General features: G+C 42.0%; 1 protein-coding gene across 3 annotated transcripts in view; it reads left to right on the top strand.

Moving 5' to 3' along the window:
- The window catches only part of LOC146785442 (thiamine transporter 2-like), a 383376-nt gene that overhangs the window by 166935 nt on the left and 195517 nt on the right, over window positions 1–20924 (top strand). The window lies entirely within an intron of this gene.

Genomic DNA, 20924 nt, shown 5'->3' with positions numbered 1-20924 from the left:
CTCGTTTCCTAGCATTTTGAGAAGAACACAAAACAGACAGTAGTAGGATTTCTGATACGTCTGAACCCATGCAGATAGGTAGATTCTGTGGTCCCTTAACCATGGATGTAAAAGAAAAAAAGAGAAAACAAAACCTATGTTCGTATTGCGGTCGTAATGGACACTCTGTTAAAGAGTGTACCATCAAACCTTCAAAATCGAGGCACTACAAATCTTCCTCCTTACCAGTTGTCCATGTGGATGTATCAGGAAAAGAACTGGCTCAGTAGACATGGAAGTCGATCTTCTGGGCTTAATGTCTTATAAGACTAAAGAAGCAACATACTGTATTTACCACCAACATGTCAGCATGGCAGTGACATTGGTTTCCGCGACTGGTACTTCATGGCAAGTCAACGCACTCATTGATTCAGAGGCTACAGGAAACATTATTGATACCCAGTATTTCACCACATTAGGTATAAATACCATAGCAACAATAAAATCTGAAACCGTTAAGGGGGTGGACGGAACAGACCTAACCTCCAGTCCCATACGTTACCAAACTGAGCAGGTGAAAATGGTATGTAGCAATAGTCATCAGTATAATATAACTTTTGATGTTATAGATACCCCACAGTTCAAGCTTATACTCGGCATCCCTTGGTTAGCTACGCATAACCCCTACTTAAACTGGGTGTCTTGAGTTATTACCTTGGAATCTAAGTACTGTACGTCCACCTGTTATCCAAGCAATCATGAATCAACCACAGTATTCACACCAGCCTATTCCTTATCAGCGGCTGCCAACAGTCCAGTCGCCCAGGGAATTGTACCCATGGAGTATGCAGATTTATTGGCAGTGTTTGATAAAAAAGGGGCTAACACTCTACCTCCTCATTGCAGTTATGACTACCGTATCGATTTGGTACAAGGGGTTAAACTACCTTGTAGTCATATATATATTTACAGATATAAAAAGAAAAAGAACATTTGTGCTCCTACCTCAATGAATACCTCGTAAAAAGTTTCATACATCACTCTAAATTGCCTGTCTCTTCACCTGTTTTTTGTAGCAAAAAAAGAGGGTGATATGAGTATGTGTATCGTGTCGCACTGTGAATGACATAACAGTCAAAAAACGATGCCCATTACCTTTGATTAAACACAATATTGTTCCAGAGCAGGTTACCAATTAGGTATCCCAAATAATATCATATCATTTGGTCAGTCCAAAGTCAAAAATTATTTCATTCAACGTTCCAATATTTCTTGAGTTGTGAACTTCTTTATTTCATTATATTCATATCTGTTGATTTATAAATCTCCACTTTTCATTGATGAAGGAAAAACAGCATCACCAAATGTAGCCAATAGCCTTAGCCAACACGTGTTTCGTCTCGGGAAAAGTCACCCGACGACTTCCTCAGGGCAAGCAAAATATCTGTAGTCGAATACACCACGTTCCAGGTATAACCTGTATTTCGCCCCAACTATCAGTAGTCTAAGATCATGAATATGTTTCATTTATTGTGTGGTCTTCGGTCTTCTAGCAAGATGTAGATTTAAAATCTCAAACGGACGATCAATCTTGTCCAGACAATAAAAATTATTTTTTCATTAAAATGCATGCTCTGGTTTTGCTGCAGCGGGGGTAGGTGGTCTTCCGGTGCCAACCGTCAGGTGGGAGGCAAAAAGAATCTCCAATTTGGCTAGCAAAAACTCCCAATCCTCACTCGCTTCAGGCTCTCACTCTATGGCAGGCAGGGGTTGGTTCGAACTGCAGCAGCCAGCAAAGCAAATCGCCCAGCAACCATTACCTTTGATTCCCAGTTTGCTGGACCAAGTAAAAAATGCCAATATATTCACTAAACTGGATTTATGGGGGGCGTACCATCTTGTCTGGGTCCGGGAGGGTGACGAATGGAAGACTGCTTCTGGATGGAGTTCGGTCTTTTTGAATGTCAAGTCATAACTTTCGGGCTCTGCAACGCCCCTGCCGCCTTCCAGTTTTTTATTGATGAGGTCTTAGGGGACACTGAAGCACACATACAACAGGTATAAGCCATCCTTCTACAGTTACACATATATAGACTCTACGTTAAGTTGGAGAAGAGCGTGTTTCATTTCCCTGAGGTGGAATTCCTCGGTTATGTGCTGAGTTCTAACAGCATTAGAATGGATACTGGAAAGGTCGAATCCATACCAAAATGGCCCTCTCCCACTTCAGTGAAACAAGTCCATAGTTTCCTAAGATCCGCCAACTTCTATAGGTAATTCATTTAGAATCTCTCCAAAACCATATCTCCTATAGCTCGCTTGTTGCGTAAGGAGTAAAGTTTACTTGGGATGATACCGCAGAACAGCTTTGACTCTTGAGAATGAAATTCAATACTGCTCCCATCTTAGCACACCCTAATCCAGAACAGCCATATATAGTGGAAGTCGACGCTTCACAAATGGTACTAGGGGGTGTTCTATCCCAAAGAAGCAACATCACAGTTCAACTACATCCTATCACGTAATATTCTAGAAAACTGAGGAACATAATTTATCCATAGCAGATCGGGAATGACTAGCCTTAAAAACAGCCTTTGAAGAATGGCGTCACTACCTGATGGATGCCACACATTCTATAATGATATACACAGGCCATAAAAAACTGACATTCCTATGTACTTCCTGCCCATCACTTGAGATGGACACTGTTAATTAAGGATCATGACTTCTTCATTACCTATCGACCTGGAAAAGAGAACACCAAAGCAGACGCATTATCAAGCTTAGGTGAAGCGGAAGGAATCCATGTATTGTCTGAGCCTCCCTCTGATCTACCCACACAGTGTTTTCAGGGTCTGGTTCTACCATCCACCTTTCTAAACCAGCTGCGAAGTGACATAGGAAAGAAATAGCCAGATGACTGTATAGGATTCCAAAAATCGAGTTCATAGAGATGGGCTCTTGTACAAGGACAATACACATTACTTACCTTTGATAGATCACCAACAACAGGCTTTTTGTAGGCGGCACACCCAGTTCTGCGGGCCCACTAGTAGCATTTAATTTTAAGGCCATGGGCACAGGTAGTGCACTTTACTAGGAGCTTACAGATAAATTAAATATCCCAATTGTGGATAAACCAATGTTAACATATTTAGGGAAGAAGCACATGCCCTTTAGCACTGGTCAGCAGTGGTAAGATGTTCAGAGCCCTAAGGCCAACAAAAAGAAGGTCAGAGAAAGAGGAGAGGGAAGGCAAAATGTTTGGGGTGACTCTTCAAAGAGGGACATTTTTCAACAGGCACCAAGTATGTGATCCACTCACTTTAGTCAGAGAGCGGTGAGCAGAAATTTATGAGTCACCCAAAAAGGCTGTGGATGACTATTTGATTGGCCTTAGCAAGTTCATGGCATAATACACGAGTAAGATGAAGGTTAAACTTCTGTAAGCCAAGAGCTGATGAAGGTTTAGTATGATCAGAAAGCACTGCTGATTGGGTACCAAAAGGGTCAGGGTTTTTGGTGCTGAAGCTAATTTGTTCAAGAGCTTTGGATGATAAATAGTGAGCACCATGCAAGGAAGTGCAGAAGGTTTCTGAAGTGAACTACTTGGTAAACACATGTGCCATATGGGAGACACAGAGTGTTCCATGTTAACTGGCTTAATTCTCACCTCAAGAGTCCTTTCACTGAATTTTCTGACAATGCCAGAAGAGGTGAAGAGAAATAGTGAACAACTTCCACACCTATTGCACAGTGATGAGAATGATGGTTCTGTGAAAGGGGCACAACATACCCCTGAATTAAATCCTAAATAGTACATACACTATAGAGAGGTAATGGGATGATTTCCTCATCATGTTTTGCTTACTCCAGGATTCACAATTGTCTGTTTGCATGACATAAATACAGGTGATAGCTTGCCAATAAAGAACAAGGTTTACAGGATGTTGCACCAAGTCGAGGTGTGCATCAAGACAGGTTGCCAACATGGACTTAGGGGTGAATGATCATACTGTTGTCCTTGGGTCAGTTCAGTGATATTGACACCTGAACAAGGATCCATAAATGTATTATTTTGTGTGGACTACTGGGCCCTCAAGGGGGTGCCCAAGACAGATGTTCTCCTGATTCGCAAAGTGAATGAGCTTTTGACTGCGTCTTAAGTATATTTTTATCTGAGCACTGGCTATTGGCAGATCGCATAAGTTCATAGTGGCAAGTGAAAACTGCATTCGCTATACCAGAGGGATTGTACCAGTTTCTGATCAAACAGGAATGCCTCTTCCAATTTTTAGTGAACCTAGTCCTCTTAGAGTTGGGGTTCTGTGTGGCCTACCTTGATGAAATTGCTATCTTTGCCAATTTGTTGGAGGATCACCTGAGGCAGCTAGAACTAGGGGTGGGCGTAATTTGCGAAAGTGAAATGTTAAAAATTATCGCAAACACGCGGAAATATCGCGAAGATGCGGAAGTTTTTTTCCCGCATGTTCGCGAGATTTTCTGCATGGTTGCGGCTCGCCAACTTACCCATGTGGTTGCTCGCGGGCGCGGCCATCTTGTTTTCAGTTGTCTCGCGGTGCATGATCGCGAGAAGAAATATGTGCTCGCGCGAGGCATGACGTCACTGCGGGCGCGAACTGTCGCGATACAACATCTCATGGAGAACGCGACTGGATCAAGAAAACTTGTGGGCGAACGCAGGGATTCAGGTAAGGCGATCGTGCGCGCGTGTCACGTCCCGGCGCAATGTGGGGCAGGGACCACACAGGAGGTGAGCGGGAGCGAGTAATGCCGGGACATTGGTGGGATGGACTACATTTCCCAGAAGTCAAGTGAGGGGCGTCTCCTACCGTCCCTCGGACTTCCTTCTTAAGCTCCGCCCTGGGACAGCTCGGGGCTTGTCAATCCCGTTTGTTCGAGCTACCGCGTTTGACCTGCCGTCCTCGAGTCACGCTCCTCGTGTCCCGCTGACATCCTGCTAACCCGTCCTATTCCCGGAGCAGCCCCGCTGAGCCCCGTACCAGAGTAATTTCCGCACGCGCTGAGGCGCGCAACTTTGTATCATTTCATCCTGCTCCGACAGGGTGTTCCCCGGCGTGCCGCTTGAAAGGCAGACGCGCAACTTTGTATCGTTTCATCCTGCTCCGACAGGGTGTTCCCCGGCGTGCCGCTTGAAAGGCAGACGCGCAACTTTGTATCGTTGCACCCTGGTTCGACAGGGTGTTCCCCGGCGAGCCGCTTGAAAGGCTCGGATCCCGTTTTTGGTATTTACTTTGCTTTCACTCGCCAAGTAACAGGAAGTTCTCCATTGGGACTCGCTATTTGGTGAGACGGCTGTCTCTCTCTCTTCTGGATTTCTGTCTACTTCGACACGTAAGCGGATCTCTCTCCTTGATGTTCCTGCTCTAGGGAACCACAGTCCATCAGAGCTAAGTACTTTCCTTACATGTATTTCAGAAGGAGTCTAGTTCGCATGTCATGAGATGTGAAGAGGGACACGCTTCTTGAGGTGGTTAGATTAGCCCTGGACTAAGAGAAACCTGTATCCGGCATTTGTAAGTGGGGGGGTTGTTGTCAGTAACCTTAGACTCCATTCTTCCTGACTGCTGGTAATGCATAGAGTGTGTTCTCCTTATTTCTCACTGCAGGGACCACGGGGTGTATACAGTAGAAGTCCCAGAGCCTGACTGAAGTCTGTTACCTGTCCACTGCAGTGAATTGCTGGTTTACCTTTCTTGTTTCTTTTGTCCCTTTTTTCCCTTCCCCTGATGGGGAGTGGTCCGGCGAGGGTACTATTTATATACTCCCGGGCGGCTCCGCAGTGGGGGCAGGGTTCCCTATCATCTTTCATCGCTCCTGCTGTATCCGGCTTGAAGGTTAGTGGTAATCTGCTAACAGTCTGACAGCGCGCGAGAATGTATTATTTTACAGCGCGAGCAAGAAACAAATTATCGCCAAGCTGCGGAATGCGGAAATTTTGACATTTTCGCGCTCTCCGCGGAACGCGAAAATTATTAATTATCGCAATTTCCACGAACGGAACGAAATTTTCGCCCAGGCCTAGCTAGAACAAGTGGTGATCAGGATACAGGGAGCGAAAGGGACCATCAAGGTTACCAAGTGCCAAGTGTGGTAGTCTACTTTGGGCATCATGTGGGCAACGGGAAGATCCATTTGTTGGACGTCAAGATCCTATCTGTGTTTGAGAGGGAGGATCGCACCACCCACACTCAGGTAATTGATGGTAGAACACGGCACTTTACATTGGGGTATTAGGAATGTTTCTCTATTCTTGAATTATGCGCCTCATTTTGTTATCCTTTACAGAATGGCACAAAATATTTAGACTCATGATAAAATGTATTTCATTTCCTTGCTTCTTAGAGGGATACTCTGGCTTTTTGGCAGATCTGTGAAGCGTTGGGACATTTAATAATCTTCATATTCTTTGTGCTTCACAAAATTTGTGCCACTTTCAGGTGATATGTCCTTCTATAATACGAATAAAGATGTCTCTACCATGTTATGCCTCACAGAAAGCATGGCCTCCGACAAGGCTTCCAGGCGACTATAATTATGGATGTTGGGTGGATGGCAAGCAGCTATCGGGTGTAACGCAATCATAGAAACCCACCATGGAGGTGATTTTGAGAGAGAGAAAATCAGAATGAGAAACCCCAGAAACAATAATACCTAATTGACCTTACTACAGAAATGAAGTCCATGCACTCCGTGATTGAGTTTTTTCAGGGAAAAGTGGTAGGCTTAGACAACAGAGAGGCAATACTTGAAAAAAATTGGTCAATGTGGAAACCTGGGATTCCGATAGCGGGCACTTCCAAAATAAGGTTGTGGACTTGGGAGGTAGGGTCCTGCAGGGACGTTGTGCACATTTACAGTGTTACAGAGAAGAAAAAGAATACATCAAGGGCTACCTCTCAGAACTTATACCCCAACCTTCAGGCCTCTCTTTCAACATGCCTTTGGAGCTTCAATGGGTGCATTAAATCCCAGCCAATGCACCTCACGCCAGGGACAGGGCTTGACAAATAAGAGGCTGCCTCTTTCGCCTTGAACAGACTAGGAAGATCTTTGCAGCGGCATGTAAAGATGGCCTGTTTTACATCGATAGTCATAAAATTCAAATCACCGCAGAATTCTCCAGGGAGACTAATGCAAGGTGGAAAGACTTTTTATCAGTAAGAACTCTGTTGTGGAAATGGTACATCAAATCTGGTCTGATAAAGCCTGCCCAGATGTCGATAATGAAAGAAGGACAGTCGAGGGACTTTCATTAACCTCCAATTTTTGGATGACCTGAATCTTCTACAGTGGACACTATTCCATCACCTCCAGATGTTACGGGCTCTCATCAGGGTAAAAACCTGCTACCTATTCGGCAAAGCAGGTGGCTGCCTGGACCGGTCTTACAGGAATCCAAATGAACAAGAGAGAGAGATAGACTGTCAAGCTTTCCATGTACTGGGGGTGGCCCGAGCTCCTGTGGAGTAAAACGTGGCAGCCCACTGGGGTGTTATATATGGAAGAACTGCTTAATTATGGCACCACCATACTACTCATCATGACTCATGCCTATTTAAAGGTGAATTTACTATTGAAACACTTGTTTTTCTCTTTTGCGGATTTACGAGTTCATGCCTTACGAATACTGGAACAAAAAATGTTTGATTTTATGCGCTGGAATGGCCATAGTACTATTGAATATTTTACGATGATTGTGGCAGTCCTCTTTCAGTTGTTACATGCTATTCTCCAATAGGGAGCATTCAGAATGCATTTAAAAGGCTTGAACTTGTCAGCCGTCATTTTAAGCCAACATTGAAAAAGGCTGTGATGAAGAAACATGTCTGTTTGGCAATTATTACATTGCTGATGTGGAACCCATTGGAGTGCTCCAGACTGTTCATTTTTAGCTGAGTCTGATTTGTCGTGAGGCCACAATCACATGGAGGACCTGCCTGCAAGAGTTTGGCAGTTTGAGTGGAAATTGTGGTGTAGATAGATAGATAGATAGATAGATAGATAGATAGATAGATAGATAGATAGATAGATAAATAGATAGATAGATAGATAGATAGATAGATAGATAGATAGATAGTAGATAGATAGATAGATAGATAGATAGATAGATAGATAGATAGATAGATAGATAGATAGATAGATAGATAGATAGATAGATGGATGGATGGATGGGTGGGTGGATGGATGGATGGATGGATGGATGGATGGATGGATGGATGGATGGATGGATGGATGGATGGATGGATAGATAGATAGATAGATAGATAGATAGATAGATAGATAGATAGATAGATAGATAGATAGATAGATAGATAGATAGATAGATAGATAGATAGATAGATAGATAGATAGATAGATAGATAGATAGATAGATAGATAGATAGATAGATAGATAGATAGATAGATAGATAGATAGATAGATAGATACATAGATACATAGATAGATACATAGATAGATAGATAGATAGATAGATAGATAGATAGATAGATAGATAGATAGATAGATAGATAGATAGATAGATAGATAGATAGATAGATAGATAGATAGATAGATAGATAGATAGATAGATAGATAGATAGATAGATAGATACATAGATAGATACATAGATAGATACATAGATAGATACATAGATAGATATATATATCGGTATAGATACATTACCTACTGGCGGTCGCCAGTAGGTAGTTATAGTTAGGACCACGTTTCCATAGGAAATCCGCAACATTCTATTTTGAATAACTTTGGCGCCGGTCGACGAATCCTCGCGAATTTCTCAAAATAGGTGGGGCGCTACGCTCCGCTCCTTCCCTGAAAGTCTCGGGGGGGATTCGTCAAGCGGGGGCTGAGATAAAAGGGGGGTCCCAAAATGCGTTTTCCCATGCATTTTTCCATAGGACCTTTAGACAGGGCTACAGCCCGAACGGCTGAACAGAATTACTAGAAATTTGGCAGAGAGGTAGTCCTCAGGTCAAGGAAGTGCCTTTTGTAGGTTTGGTGTAAATCTGTTCAGTAGATTCTGAGAAAATAGCCTTTAAATCAATATATATATCTGAGCCAGCTTACGGTGCGCTTACGGTACGCTTACCGTACGCGTACGGTGGCGTGCGCGAGCGCGATTCTGATTGGCTCTTAGATCTTAGTAAACATTCGAATCGGTCGAAACCAGGAAGCGGCGGCCGCCATTTCGTGTGTTTCACTCAGAAAAAAATGAGTGATAACAAGAAAAGGGGGCAAGGAGGAGAGTTACAGACCCCCTAACATTTGTAAGGGGGTCAAAGAAGGACAGAAAAGTACAAAGAAAACATTTATTGATTTTAAAAAAAATCGCGGGGTACGCGTACGGTAAGCGTACGGTAAAAAAAAATAAAAAAAAAATGAAAATCAGATTTAAGTGTTTAGATATTAGGGGGCTCTAAAAAGAGCCGTTGTGTTTATGAAGTGATTTTTTAGTGGTACCTACAAGTAAGTACCGATGCAGAGTCTAAGGTTCAAGAGGAAGACTCTGTTCCCTTCATCATTGAAGTGCACACCATCTCCTCTATAAATGTCTTGCATGTCATAACGCAAGTTGTTGTGGTAAATGGAACCCATACCATAGTCACGGAGGAAAGCAGAAACAGATTTGTTGACGTGCTTTCTTGCTTTGTCAATCTGCGGACAGAAATGATTGGACCAGTTCCATTTTTGCCTTTGGCATATGTTAGAAAACACAAAGGCAGTTTTAGGGAAAAGTGAAAACAGTTGTGCAAAGGTGTCCTTCATAAGCATTTCCAGACCTACCCCAGTCAAAGTGCCTAGGTCATTGCCACCACAGTGCACTATTATGAGGTCAGGGTGTTGGTTTTGCATGAAGGATTTCACCAATGGTATCAATTGGTGCCACTTTAACCCTCTCTGACCAATCCATTTAATGTCTACATTTGGCAAAGCAAGGTCTCTCACCATACCTGTTTTCTCTGCATACTTTTCACTCCAGAAGACATAGCTGTGCCCTACAATCCACACTGTGAACATCTTCAAAGGAGAACTGGATGCACTCAGGAGGTGTAATTCAGTAGAATGGCAATATGAAAAGAAAGACAGTTTGGAAATGGAGGCATACATATTTTTTTCATAAAAAAAAGAACTGATTGGCTGTTTCATACCATTCTAGAATAAAAACTAGGCTGTATGTGCAAATTAATAGAAGCATGTTTTGTATTGGTACAGAAAAATGTGTTACCAAAGAACAGTACTATGGATTTGCTGTTAGGTTTGAAAAGTCAAGCACTCTTGCTCTGTGGAATTGAAACATTGTTTGGCGAACTTCTGACCTGACTCCACACAGCAGTGTTCCATGAGCTGTTGCTATGGTAGCAGGCAGAAGTCAAGTTGGGGGAAGGGTACTAGGCAGAAGTCAAGTTGGGGGAAGGGTACTTTTGGAAAAGGGTTGGTTTTCAACCAATAGAAATGTGTGATTACATTTGAAAAAAAGGGGCAAGCACTGAGATTTGAAACTAACATGTATATGTGTGGAAAAAGAGAGGGAAAGTTTGCCATTATCTGGTTCTGCTGAGAAGAGAGAGGTGTAAAGAACAGAGATCCTGGCTCTGATAATCTGCTGTTTGAGTGCCACATTTCTTTCACAACTAACTAATTTTAAAGGTGAGTTTAGAGTTTGAGAGGGGATGTATATGGTAAATTAAGAAATGAATAATAGAAATGCAATTCTTTTTGTTGAAGTTGTGTTTATTATTTTCTGTTTTGGGAGAAATTTAAATGTGAGGAACAAGTAAAATATTATGGACTATGTTTTCACAATAAATTAAGGTGTACTGCTATAATAAAAGAATAGTTTAAGGGTTTGAGGTTGGACTCAGTAATGCAAATACATTCAGCATCACTAAGGCTGTATGCCCTTGCTGGAGTGTAGGCAGTCACCCAGGTTACAAATGGTGCTGGTCTGAAAAAGCAGTTTGGACATGTGCTTTTTAAAAAATCTGAAAAGTGGATTCATAATGTGTCAGTCTGTAAAAGTGTTTATCACTTGCCAAAAAAAAGAGCAGTAAGTGTGCTTTCAAATTGGCAAAGAAATTTCGTTTTGTGACTAATGTGAAAACATGACTCTGTGTGCAAAGAGGAATTATAGGCAGAGATTTATTGCGTATTGCTCTGGTGATTTCACAGTTGCATTAGATGGAAAGGGGGAGCCATTTTTTGGTGCAGAAGCAGACTCTTAGCACACACCCAGCTGCTTACTATGTGGAATCATGCACAGTATTCACAAGCGAGTGGGGTTTGAGGTTTCAGTCAGTAATGCAAATACATTCAGCATCACTAAGGCTGGTTGCCCTTGCTGGAGTGTAGGCAGTCACCCAGGTTACAAATGGTGCTGGTCTGAAAAAGCAGTTTGGACATGTGCTTTTTAAAAAATCTGAAAAGTGGATTCATAATGTGTCAGTCTGTAAAAGTGTTTATCACTTGCCAAAAAAAAGAGCAGTAAGTGTGCTTTCAAATTGGCAAAGAAATTTCGTTTTGTGACTAATGTGAAAACATGACTCTGTGTGCAAATAGGAATTACAGGCAGAGATTTATTGCGTATTGCTCTGGTGATTTCACAGTTGCATTAGATGGAAAGGGGGAGCCATTTTTTGGTGCAGAAGCAGACTCTTAGCACACAGCCAGCTACTTACCATGTGGAATCATGCACAGTATTCACAAGCGAGTGGGGTTTGAGGTTTCAGTCAGTAATGCAAATACATTCAGCATCACTAAGGCTGGTTGCCCTTGCTGGAGTGTAGGCAGTCACCCAGGTTACAAATGGTGCTGGTCTGAAAAAGCAGTTTGGACATGTGCTTTTTAAAAAATCTGAAAAGTGGATTCATAATGTGTCAGTCTGTAAAAGTGTTTATCACTTGCCAAAAAAAAGAGCAGTAAGTGTGCTTTCAAATTGGCAAAGAAATTTCGTTTTGTGACTAATGTGAAAACATGACTCTGTGTGCAAATAGGAATTACAGGCAGAGATTTATTGCGTATTGCTCTGGTGATTTCACAGTTGCATTAGATGGAAAGGGGGAGCCATTTTTTGGTGCAGAAGCAGACTCTTAGCACACAGCCAGCTACTTACCATGTGGAATCATGCACAGTATTCACAAGCGAGTGGGGTTTGAGGTTTCAGTCAGTAATGCAAACACATTCAGCATCACTAAGGCTGGTTGCCCTTGCTGGAGTGTAGGCAGTCACCCAGGTTACAAATGGTGCTGGTCTGAAAAAGCAGTTTGGACATGTGCTTTTTAAAAAATCTGAATAGTGGATTCATAATGTGTCAGTCTGTAAAAGTGTTTATCACTTGCCAAAAAAAAGAGCAGTAAGTGTGCTTTCAAATTGGCAAAGAAATTTCGTTTTGTGACTAATGTGAAAACATGACTCTGTGTGCAAAGAGGAATTATAGGCAGAGATTTATTGCGTATTGCTCTGGTGATTTCACAGGTGCATTAGATGGAAAGGGGGAGCCATTTTGTGGTGCAGAAGCAGACTCTTAGCACACACCCAGCTGCTTACCATGTGGAATCATGGACAGTATTCACAAGCGAGTGGGGTTTGAGGTTGGACTCAGTAATGCAAATACATTCAGCATCACTCAGGCTGTTTGCCCTTGCTGGAGTGTAGGCAGTCACCCAGGTTACAAATGGTGCTGGTCTGAAAAAGCAGTTTGGACATGTGCTTTTTAAAAAATCTGAAAAGTGGATTCATAATGTGTCAGTCTGTAAAAGTGTTTATCACTTGCCAAAAAAAAGAGCAGTAAGTGTGCTTTCAAATTGGCAAAGAAATTTCGTTTTGTGACTAATGTGAAAACATGACTCTGTGTGCAAAGAGGAATTATAGGCAGAGATTTATTGCGTATTGCTCTGGTGATTTTACAGTTGCATTAGATGGAAAGGGGGAGCCATTTTTTGGTGCAGAAGCAGACTCTTAGCACACACCCAGCTGCTTACTATGTGGAATCATGCACAGTATTCACAAGCGAGTGGGGTTTGAGGTTTCAGTCAGTAATGCAAATACATTCAGCATCCCTAAGGCTGGTTGCCCTTGCTGGAGTGTAGGCAGTCACCCAGGTTACAAATGGTGCTGGTCTGAAAAAGCAGTTTGGACATGTGCTTTTTAAAAAATCTGAAAAGTGGATTCATAATGTGTCAGTCTGTAAAAGTGTTTATCACTTGCCAAAAAAAAGAGCAGTAAGTGTGCTTTCAAATTGGCAAAGAAATTTCGTTTTGTGACTAATGTGAAAACATGACTCTGTGTGCAAATAGGAATTACAGGCAGAGATTTATTGCGTATTGCTCTGGTGATTTCACAGTTGCATTAGATGGAAAGGGGGAGCCATTTTTTGGTGCAGAAGCAGACTCTTAGCACACAGCCAGCTACTTACCATGTGGAATCATGCACAGTATTCACAAGCGAGTGGGGTTTGAGGTTTCAGTCAGTAATGCAAACACATTCAGCATCACTAAGGCTGGTTGCCCTTGCTGGAGTGTAGGCAGTCACCCAGGTTACAAATGGTGCTGGTCTGAAAAAGCAGTTTGGACATGTGCTTTTTAAAAAATCTGAATAGTGGATTCATAATGTGTCAGTCTGTAAAAGTGTTTATCACTTGCCAAAAAAAAGAGCAGTAAGTGTGCTTTCAAATTGGCAAAGAAATTTCGTTTTGTGACTAATGTGAAAACATGACTCTGTGTGCAAAGAGGAATTATAGGCAGAGATTTATTGCGTATTGCTCTGGTGATTTCACAGGTGCATTAGATGGAAAGGGGGAGCCATTTTGTGGTGCAGAAGCAGACTCTTAGCACACACCCAGCTGCTTACCATGTGGAATCATGGACAGTATTCACAAGCGAGTGGGGTTTGAGGTTGGACTCAGTAATGCAAATACATTCAGCATCACTCAGGCTGTTTGCCCTTGCTGGAGTGTAGGCAGTCACCCAGGTTACAAATGGTGCTGGTCTGAAAAAGCAGTTTGGACATGTGCTTTTTAAAAAATCTGAAAAGTGGATTCATAATGTGTCAGTCTGTAAAAGTGTTTATCACTTGCCAAAAAAAAGAGCAGTAAGTGTGCTTTCAAATTGGCAAAGAAATTTCGTTTTGTGACTAATGTGAAAACATGACTCTGTGTGCAAATAGGAATTACAGGCAGAGATTTATTGCGTATTGCTCTGGTGATTTCACAGTTGCATTAGATGGAAAGGGGGAGCCATTTTTTGGTGCAGAAGCAGACTCTTAACACACAGCCAGCTGCTTACCATGTGGAATCATGCACAGTATACACAAGCGAGTGGGGTTTGAGGTTTCAGTCAGTAATGCAAACACATTCAGCATCACTAAGGCTGTTTGCCCTTGCTGGAGTGTAGGCAGTCACCCAGGTTACAAATGGTGCTGGTCTGAAAAAGCAGTTTGGACATGTGCTTTTTAAAAAATCTGAAAAGTGGATTCATAATGTGTCAGTCTGTAAAAGTGTTTATCACTTGCCAAAAAAAAGAGCAGTAAGTGTGCTTTCAAATTGGCAAAGAAATTTCGTTTAAGGGCCTAATGTGAAAACATGACTCTGTGTGCAAATAGGAATTACAGGCACAGATTTATTGCGTATTGCTCTGGTGATTTCACAGTTGCATTAGATGGAAAGGGGGAGCCATTTTTTGGTGCAGAAGCAGACTCTTAGCACACACCCAGCTGCTTACCATGTGGAATCATGGACAGTATTCACAAGCGAGTGGGGTTTGAGGTTTCAGTCAGTAATGCAAATACATTCAGCATCACTAAGGCTGTTTGCCCTTGCTGGAGTGTAGGCAGTCACCCAGGTTACAAATGGTGCTGGTCTGAAAAAGCAGTTTGGACATGTGCTTTTTAAAAAATCTGAAAAGTGGATTCATAATGTGTCAGTCTGTAAAAGTGTTTATCACTTGCCAAAAAAAAGAGCAGTAAGTGTGCTTTTAAATTGGCAAAGAAATTTCGTTTAAGGGCCTAATGTGAAAACATGACTCTGTGTGCAAAGAGGAATTATAGGCAGAGATTTATTGCGTATTGCTCTGGTGATTTCACAGTTGCATTAGATGGAAAGGGGGAGCCATTTTTTGGTGCAGAAGCAGACTCTTAGCACACAGCCAGCTGCTTACGATGTGGAATCATGCACAGTATTCACAAGCGAGTGGGGTTTGAGGTTTCAGTCAGTAATTCAAATACATTCAGCATCACTAAGGCTGGTTGCCCTTGCTGGAGTGTAGGCAGTCACCCAGGTTACAAATGGTGCTGGTCTGAAAAAGCAGTTTGGACATGTGCTTTTTAAAACATCTGAAAAGTGGATTCATAATGTGTCAGTCTGTAAAAGTGTTTATCACTTGCCAAAAAAAAGAGCAGTAAGTGTGCTTTCAAATTGGCAAAGAAATTTCGTTTTGTGACTAATGTGAAAACATGACTCTGTGTGCAAATAGGAATTACAGGCAGAGATTTATTGCGTATTGCTCTGGTGATTTCACAGTTGCATTAGATGGAAAGGGGGAGCCATTTTTTGGTGCAGAAGCAGACTCTTAACACACAGCCAGCTGCTTACCATGTGGAATCATGCACAGTATTCACAAGCGAGTGGGGTTTGAGGTTTCAGTCAGTAATGCAAACACATTCAGCATCACTAAGGCTGTTTGCCCTTGCTGGAGTGTAGGCAGTCACCCAGGTTACAAATGGTGCTGGTCTGAAAAAGCAGTTTGGACATGTGATTTTTAAAAAATCTGAAAAGTGGATTCATAATGTGTCAGTCTGTAAAAGTGTTTATCACTTGCCAAAAAAAAGAGCAGTAAGTGTGCTTTCAAATTGGCAAAGAAATTTCGTTTAAGGGCCTAATGTGAAAACATGACTCTGTGTGCAAATAGGAATTACAGGCAGAGATTTATTGCGTATTGCTCTGGTGATTTCACAGTTGCATTAGATGGAAAGGGGGAGCCATTTTTTGGTGCAGAAGCAGACTCTTAGCACACACCCAGCTGCTTACCATGTGGAATCATGGACAGTATTCACAAGCGAGTGGGGTTTGAGGTTTCAGTCAGTAATGCAAATACATTCAGCATCACTAAGGCTGTTTGCCCTTGCTGGAGTGTAGGCAGTCACCCAGGTTACAAATGGTGCTGGTCTGAAAAAGCAGTTTGGACATGTGCTTTTTAAAAAATCTGAAAAGTGGATTCATAATGTGTCAGTCTGTAAAAGTGTTTATCACTTGCCAAAAAAAAGAGCAGTAAGTGTGCTTTTAAATTGGCAAAGAAATTTCGTTTAAGGGCCTAATGTGAAAACATGACTCTGTGTGCAAAGAGGAATTATAGGCAGAGATTTATTGTGTATTGCTCTGGTGATTTCACAGTTGCATTAGATGGAAAGGGGGAGCCATTTTTTGGTGCAGAAGCAGACTCTTAGCACACAGCCAGCTGCTTACCATGTGGAATCATGCACAGTATTCACAAGCGAGTGGGGTTTGAGGTTTCAGTCAGTAATTCAAATACATTCAGCATCACTAAGGCTGGTTGCCCTTGCTGGAGTGTAGGCAGTCACCCAGGTTACAAATGGTGCTGGTCTGAAAAAGCAGTTTGGACATGTGCTTTTTAAAAAATCTGAAAAGTGGATTCATAATGTGTCAGTCTGTAAAAGTGAGTATCACTTGCCAAAAAAAAGAGCAGTAAGTGTGCTTTCAAATTGGCAAAGAAATTTCGTTTTGTGACTAATGTGAAAACATGACTCTGTGTGCAAATAGGAATTACAGGCAGAGATTTATTGCGTATTGCTCTGGTGATTTCACAGTTGCATTAGAAGGAAAGGGGGAGCCATTTTTTGGTGCAGAAGCAGACTCTTAGCACACACCCAGCTGCTTACCATGTGGAATCATGCACAGTATTCACAAGCGAGTGGGGTTTGAGGTTTCAGTCAGTAATGCAAATACATTCAGCATCACTAAGGCTGGTTGCCCTTGCTGGAGTGTAGGCAGTCACCCAGGTTACAAATGGTGATGGTCTGAAAAAGCAGTTTGGACATGTGCTTTTTAAAAAATCTGAAAAGTGGATTCATAATGTGTCAGTCAGTAAAAGTGATTATCACTTGCCAAAAAAAAGAGCAGTAAGTGTGCTTTCAAATTGGCAAAGAAATTTCGTTTTGTGACTAATGTGAAAACAAATGTAGTAATATATTTAAATAAAATAAAGGAATATTTTTTTAGTTTTTTTCAGGTATTGCTGAAGAGCAGTGAACAAAATTTAAGATGCCTACAAAATCCAGAGTAAAAAAAGACCACAAAAAAAACCTATATTTGAAGACAACTGGAGGACCTAAGTTAGTTGAAGATGCTCATGTTGGGAAAAAGGAAAAATCTTCTGGTAAGCAGACAAAAAACTTTTCTAAAAAACATATTCAAAAAAAGGAAAAATGTACAAAATGTCTGTACTGGAAAGAATGATTTCAATCGAAAAAGCACAGGAAAAAATTGAGAATTTAGTTAATGCAAATATACCTTCTGCAACTAAAAAGATTAACTTAAACAGAAAAACAGCGTTTAAAGAGATACGTAGAAAAATGTTTCAGAGAAGAGTTATGTCCAATTTGATAAAGGATGTGAAGCAATATAAGCAAAAGGCTAAGTTTTATAAGAGAAAAAAAGAAATTGAAGCCATTGCAGCAAAGGCATTAGAATTAAAAAGGAAACTATTCATTTTAATTTTGAATAGGATGCGTACATTAGACAAAATGGTTAATGTACTGAAATCACATAGCAAAAGGAAAAGAGTAGTGAACAGAACAAACTTTTCTAAAGTGTTTTTAGGAAAATGGATGCATAGTTCAAGTAGTGAACCTTTTTTTAATGAAGAGAGTTATTTTCAAAGTAATAGTTTGCTGCATGCAGTTGACACCAGAGGTTGTGCTTATGAAGTGAAAAATGGTTGCATAATGGAGAAGGAGATAATGGTTCCAAGAGATGAGGTACAAGTGATGGCGGATGAGGCTATGGGGAGACGTCCTAAAGCCCCAGTGTACACTTGGAATTGTAGTAGTATTTGCACTGTGCGTCAGGAATCTATTGATAAATTTCGTGAGTTTCTAAGAGAATATAGCAAAAAAAGTGTAAAACAGAAGATTAAGGTGCTTCAAAGTTTGGATCCATGCAGAGTGAGAGAGAATACTGGTTTGCAGGGTCATTCTCTGGCTTGTCTATCTAGAAAAGTGTGTAATAGTGTTTTCCATCATTTTAGGATGCTGGCTGTTCATCATACTGAAATGAGAAAGTTTGTGAGACGGTTGTATTTTGCTAAAAGTCCAGCAATAAAGTTAGATGAATTGAATAGGGCTCTGTTCCGTGGAACGGTATCAGATGTAGAGAAGGTTGTTGATGAAATTCAGTTTTGTTACTTTGGTCCTGAACAAAACAGTGCAGAGAAGGACACAGTAAATGAGGAAGAAGTGGAAGAGAATGTAGAACCCTTTGTAAGTAAGACATTTAATGATCACATAACAAAATTTGCAATAATCTCTAATGAAAGACCAAATATTACTTGTATTTGTTGCCGCAGAACTCATTATAGAAAACAAACCAGGTATGTTGATCTCTACAGAAAGAGTGAAAATGAAGATAATTATAAGTGGAAGGATTTTGCCACATATATATTTCTTGAAAATTGTTTTGAATTGGGTGAAGTTCAGCGTATTTGTAAATACTGTTACAACAAGTTAGAGGAAAATAGAATGCCGACCAGAGCTGTACATAATAATTTAGAATTGGATGCTATTCCTGCTGAACTTTCTGAATTAAATACATATGAGTCTATACTCATTCAATGTGTTCATCCATTCCAGACCATAGTACGTATGGAGCCCAAAACTGGTAAATTACCTCCTTCAGATTTACTGAGAGGTTTAAAAGGTAGAGTGGTGTATTTGCCCTTGGATTTGAAAAAAAATATGGAAACTATTGATGCGGATACTTTGGAAACTGAACCATTAAATATTCTGGTTAATGGTGTACCTACAAAGAATAAGAAGATTTGGCAGGAGCTGGTAGATGTACGGAAAGTACAAAGAGCAAATTTGTATTTGAAAAGGAATAACAAATGGTATGAATCAATTTATATAGAAGAAGAAGAAGAAGAAGATTTACAAGAAGACACAGAAACACCAACTGGACAAATTGAAAAAGTGGACAAGTCAAAGGAAGAAGAAATTTATGAACATTTTAGCATACATCCTCTTCATTCAAAAGAAGTTATGGGAGACAATATTGATCTATTTCAGATGAAGAAAGCAAAAGGAACTCCCGTGAGTGTATGGGAGGAGAGCTTGGAAGCTCGATGTTTTCCCCAGCTGTTTCCTAAAGGAAAAGGAGGACGATACGATGAACGTCCGGAACAGATTCCAGCTTCTGAGTATCGGACTACAAGACTATATGCTGAAGATCCCAGATTTCGACAAAGTATTCCTTATTTGTTCCATCTTTTATTTGAAAGCGACTTGTCTGCATTGTCTTATGCAGTAAATCACATTTTAAAAAGTGGAGTACATTTACAAAATGTGTCTGCTAAGGATTTTATGGAGAAAGTGCAGCACCGAGATGATCATTTGGAAACACAACTGATCAATCTGATGGCTTGTCAGCGTGGGACAAATGAATATTGGTACCAACGCCATGGTGAATTAAAATGCATGTTACGGAATTTAGGAACACTGTTGGACTTGGCCCTTCTGGCAGGTTCACCCCTGAACTTTTTTGATTTTTACTGGTGACTTGGTGTGGTGATTGTTTGGTTTCTGCGCACTTTACCTGTGTCCCAGGGTAAAGTGCGTGCGTGCTCTGAGTGCATGTGGTGAGATAGGCCTGCCCTCCCATAGGAATGCATGGGGAATGTATGTGTCCCTAGTAGTTCCTGATGCGTGGGGTGTGCAGGCCCGAGTTTGGTATGTGCGGACTCGTGGGAGTGAATGCTGCGCGATGATGTGTGCGGCGTGCATGTACCTAGTGTGGAAGTGCCACTTCTAGAAGTGGGCACTTCGGTGTGCAGTGTGTCTGTCGCGTGATTGGCTGGTCGTGTCATGTGACGGGCTAGGGATTCCCCAGTGTCAGGATGAGTCACCCAGTGGTGAATGGGGAGATCAGCAGCTAGATGGGTGGGAGGAGTCCACCTGGGTCCTGAATAGGACAGGGTTTTCCAAACACAATGCTGGCCCCGCCCCCTGTGGTGCGACTGACGACCCTAGCCCTTCCAGTGAATAGAGTGAGGGGCTGAGCACATCAAGGGTGCTCCCCAACCAGCTGCGACTGGTTTTCCCCCTCACCCTGAACCCAGAACAAAGGGTTTGCCTGTATAAAAATGGGGCTGTGTCCCCACAGAAACTGTTCACTTCCAGGATCCTGAGGGGGGCTGCTGCTGCTGGAGGCCAGGAGGAACCGCCACTTGGGACTGCCTTCCTGCCCTGGAGGGCCCAGTGAGCTGGCCCCTGGCCCAACCTTGTCCCCCTGCCTTCCTGCCTGAACTTTCCCTGGACTTTGTTCCTGGACCCTGCCTTTAAGCGCTTTTACTGGACTTGTAGCGCTAGGAGCGCTTTATTTGGGCCCCCAACATCCAGAAGCGCTTTTTGTTTTACTGGTAGCGCTAGGAGTGCTCTACCTGTGGCCCCAACAGCGCTACGATACTTCACGGGGGGAACCCCGACGTAGGGATTCCCCCGTTTTGGCCGAGATCGAGCGGGAGCCCACTCCGCTGTTCATGCCGTGTATTACGCGGGTGCCTACCCCGCTTATTTAATTATTTGGTTGGCGGGTGCCCACCCCGCATTATTGCGACCTCGAGCGGGTGCCCACCCCGCTCGTATGATTAATCACGAGGGAGCCTACCCCTCTGGTTGCCG

The sequence above is a fragment of the Triturus cristatus genome, chromosome 11, assembly GCF_964204655.1.
Source record: "Triturus cristatus chromosome 11, aTriCri1.1, whole genome shotgun sequence".
NCBI classification, from domain to species: Eukaryota; Metazoa; Chordata; class Amphibia; order Caudata; family Salamandridae; genus Triturus; species Triturus cristatus.
This window is presented reverse-complemented; position numbering and strand designations above follow the sequence as displayed.